This window comes from Bos indicus, chromosome 5 (assembly GCF_029378745.1).
Source record: "Bos indicus isolate NIAB-ARS_2022 breed Sahiwal x Tharparkar chromosome 5, NIAB-ARS_B.indTharparkar_mat_pri_1.0, whole genome shotgun sequence".
Classification (NCBI taxonomy): domain Eukaryota; kingdom Metazoa; phylum Chordata; class Mammalia; order Artiodactyla; family Bovidae; genus Bos; species Bos indicus.
Genome location: NC_091764.1, coordinates 34,645,112 through 34,649,482, shown reverse-complemented (window position 1 = coordinate 34,649,482; position 4,371 = coordinate 34,645,112). Strand labels below are relative to the sequence as shown.

Genomic DNA, 4,371 nt, shown 5'->3' with positions numbered 1-4,371 from the left:
GATATCAAACCTTCATCTTCTGTATCTCCTAGATTATCAAGCAGATTCTCACCAGTGAGCTACCTGGGAAGCCCTCCATAACCATGACAATGGGTAATATTATCCAGAGAAATGCATGTGATGACAAGAGGTGCTAAAGACAGAGCTCCAGAAAAACAAACCATCAAGGGACCAGAGTACAGGGAGCCAGGAAAGGATCCCGGGAAGAAATGGTCGAAGAAATAGGAGGACAAACCAAATAAGCTATTGTATGAGTTTCCTATTGCTGCTGTAACAAATAATTACAACTTTAGTAGCTTAAAGCAATGCACATTTATTACCTTACAGTTCTATAGGTTTAGAAGTCCAAGACACACCTCACTGGTCTAAAGTCAAGGTGTGTACAGAGTAGCTTTCCTATTTGAAGACTCTAGGGTAGAATTAACTTCCTTGCCCTTTCCATCTTCTGGAGGCCACCTGGATTCCTGGGCATTTTTCTTGTCTTCAAAGCCACCAACAGTGGGTCCAGTAAGTCTCAGATCGTATCACTCTGCTCTTGCTTCTGTTGTCACACCACTTTCTTTTGACTCTCTTATTCTGCCTCCTTCCACGTTTGTTTTTGTTGTTCTTTTTTTGGACACACCATGCAGCTTATAGAATCATAGTTCCCCAACCAGGGACTGATCCCATGCTCCCTGAAATGGAAGAACAGAGCCCTAACCACTGGACTGCCAAGGAATTCCCAACTCTTTCATTTTTTAAGGACCCTTGTGATTATAGTGGTTTTACCTGGATAATCCATGCTATTCTCCCTATCAGCTGATTAGTTATCTTAATTGTATCTGCAACCTCAATTCCCCTTGGCCATGTAACCTAAGATAGTCACAGTTTCCAGGGATTAATACATTGGAGGTAGAGGAGGGGTGCACAGAGGAGGTTCATTCCTGACTATCCCAGCTGGTCATTTCAGGAACAAGTCAATCAAACAAAACCATTAAAGGAATATAGGAGTAGTGGTGACCCTGGACAAATTAGTCGATCTTTTTTCCTCCCTGTGTCTATCTACAAAATGGAGATAACAAACCTATATCATAGGATGGATATGGGCTTAAATGGGTTAGTATTTATAAAGTACATAAAACTGTGCCTGCTTAAAATTTTTTAAAAAAGAAATTAGAGATATTAAATAAGTCAAGGACTTAAAACTGGCTTTTGGATTTGTTAATTAGGCAGTTAGTGGTCTTCATCATTACAGTGCAGGGATATGATGGTTGTAGTCTAATTATGGTAAATTAAAGGTAAGATAAAAGATAAAGGTGACTCACTGGAAAAGACCCAGATGCTGGCAAAGATTGAAGGTGAAAGGAGAATGGGGTGGGAGAGGATGAGATGGTTAGATAGCATCACCAATGCAATGGACATCAATTGGAGCAAATTCTGGAAGATATTGGAGGGCAGAGGAGCCTGGCATGCTATAGTCCTTGGGGTCGAAAAGAGTTAGACACTACTTAGCAACCAAACAACAACAAAAAATTTCAATACCACTCATTCTGTGACTGAACAATGAACAAAGGTAAGAAATTGGAGAACTCAAGTAAATACAATGTTTTTGAAAAGTTGTTTAGGAATAGAAAGAGAAAGTGGGCAAGAGAAGCCTTAGCTAGAGGCAGGTGGGAAGTTACAGGAAATCTGAATACAATGTCATGCTATGGGGAAGCAAATGTAGATAGAAAGGCTGAGTATATGAGAACAGGAATACAGGAAAAGTTGATGTAATAAAATCCCAGAGGAGGTGTAATAGATGTGATCAACAGTTCAGATATAGGAGTTCACTTTGAACAGAAGAAACAATTAATTCTCTGAGTCTAAAGGGAAAGCTAGGAGGGTGAATCCCAGGAATTAAATATAGTTCTTTTCCTTGTTGCTGTCTATCAGTAAGAATTATTCACAACCCTCCACCTGAGGCTATGACGCCAGCATTCTTATTCAGCATTCAATATCAGTGAGGGTTACCTCCTTCTCAGGAAGTTTCTATTGAGTCTTCAAGTTTAGAATTAGCCAATGAAAATCTCATTTTTTTTTCAGGGTTGCTAATTTTATAAACAATACCTGTCCCTTTCAAAAGATGCGTCTGACCAAGGTATGTATGTTACACTGCCTCTCCCCACATTTTTCTATTTTTCTGATTAAAAAATAAAGGCAGAGAAAATCAATCCAATTAGGTATAAGTTCATGTTAACAAAACAAGCCTTCTTTATTTACTTTTAACTTTCCATCACAGAAATTTTCAAATGTACACTAAAGAAAATAATAAAATAAACTCCCGATACCCATCATTTCAATAATTACAACCTATAGCCAGTTTTGTTTCATCTGTAACCCCTTCTCATCACACCTCCACTCCCAGTATTTTAGAGCAAATAGTCTTCCTTAAAAAATAAAACCACTACAATATTATAAAGTAATTAGCCTCCAATTAAAGTAAATAAATTTAAAAAATAAAATTGCTATGTTACAAAAAAATAAAATAAAATGTTTAAACTTAGTGATTACACACTTTACATATCTGTTTTTCTTTCATCACCTCACCAAGACACTAGATACAGTAGGGAACCACTTTATACAAAGATTTAGTAGCAAAATAAAAGTATTAACAAAGTCTCATTTTAGATGTTAATTTGAGAATTGTTTTTAAAATACCAAGAATTGTGCAATTATTAAAAATCACGTAATTTCAGAATTGGTAAGCAAGTAAATATTTTTCATGTTCTTGTCACCACAGCAGCTCAAACAGAAATGCCTATCTATCCTTTATGAACATCCCGTTTGTATAGTTTGGAATGGAATCATTGGTGATTATTTTTCAGATTAACACTTGCCATTATTCTAATGTAAAATTGTTTTTAATAGCCTGAAAACATGTGCCCACAATGGTGCTTGAAAACTCTCTCCCATATTAATAGCTTTGGAAGAAGTTAAATGTGATAAATTGCTCTGAAGAAGTCAAGTTCCACAACAGGCAGTATTGTTTGTTTGGAATAGGGCTCACTGCAAAATATCAGAAGTGATGCTGAGACACTTACATGCAGCGGCACTTCAATGCAGCAACACATTTTTAACCTTTAAAACCGTCTAGTATCTGGGCAAGGATAATGGAGAAAAAATGCTGGTGACTCAGCTGCAAGATCAATATCACTGTAATAGATTTATAGGCTCTGAAATAGTATTCTAGCCCACAGTACCTCCACCACCACCATTCATTTTATATTTATTCCTATTGGGATATTATACCAGACCTTCAAGAATATAATACTTGCATAAAATGCAACTGTTCTATCAAAATTAATGTAGATACCTGGATGTACACTAGACAACACTATTTTTACAGATCTTCCCTGGTGGCTCAGATGGTAAAGCGTCTGTCTACAATGCAGGAGACCCGGGTTCAATCCCTGGTTTGGGAAGATCCCCTAGAGAAGGAAATGGCAATCCACTCCAGTACTCTTGCCTGGAAAATCCCACAGACAGAGGAGCCTGGTAGGCTACAGTCCATGGGGTCACAAATGCCTGGAAAATCCCATGGACAGAGGAGCCTGGTAGGCTACAGTCCATGGGGTCGCAAACAGTCGGACACGACTGAGCGACTTCACTTTCTTTCTTTCTTTCAAGATAGAAGAAGAAAAGGAAAAGATTTAAGACTGTTTTTTAATTTTGTTTTTCAAAATAGCTTTTACCAACTACATTTACCAGTCCTTGAAGCTAAATATAACGCTCTGGCTAAGTTTTGGCCAGAGGGATGTACATGAAAGTGCTACCTGGCAGTTTACAAGACTTTATGCAGAGGGTGAAAGTGAAAGTGAAAATGAAGTTGCTCAGTCGTGTCTGACTTTTTGCAACCCCGTGGACTGTAGCCCACCAGGCTTCTCCATCCATGGGATTCTCCAGGCAAGAATACTGGAGTGGGTTGCCATTTCCTCCTCCAGGGGATCTTCCCGACCCAGAGGTGGAATCCAGGTCTCCCGCATTGCGGGCAGACGCTTTAACCTCTGAGCCACTGAGGTTTACCTTCTGCAGAGGGTAGCTGGAGTCTTTTAAGCAAATGGTGTTGGGGAAACTAGATATCTATATGCAAAAGAATGAAACTGGACCCTACCTAACACATTTACAAAAGCTAATCTAATATGGATCAAAGACCTAAATATAACAGCAAAATTATAAAACTCTTCAAAGAAAACACAGAAGGAAAGCTTCATGACATTGGATTTGGTAATGATTCCCCACATAAAAGCACAAGCAACAAAATAAGAAACAAATAAATTAGTTTATATCAAAATGTAATACTTTTATGCATCAAATGATACTATCAACAGAGTGAAACAGCAGCCTGTGGAG

At 38.1% G+C, this 4,371-nt stretch overlaps 1 non-coding gene across 1 annotated transcript; it reads left to right on the top strand.

The window, feature by feature from the left end:
• The first annotated feature begins 3,371 nt into the window (after positions 1–3,371).
• TRNAC-ACA (transfer RNA cysteine (anticodon ACA)) lies at positions 3,372–3,443 on the top strand. The gene has a single exon. It is a non-coding gene; the product is annotated as a tRNA-Cys (tRNA).
• The last annotated feature ends 928 nt before the right edge of the window (positions 3,444–4,371 follow it).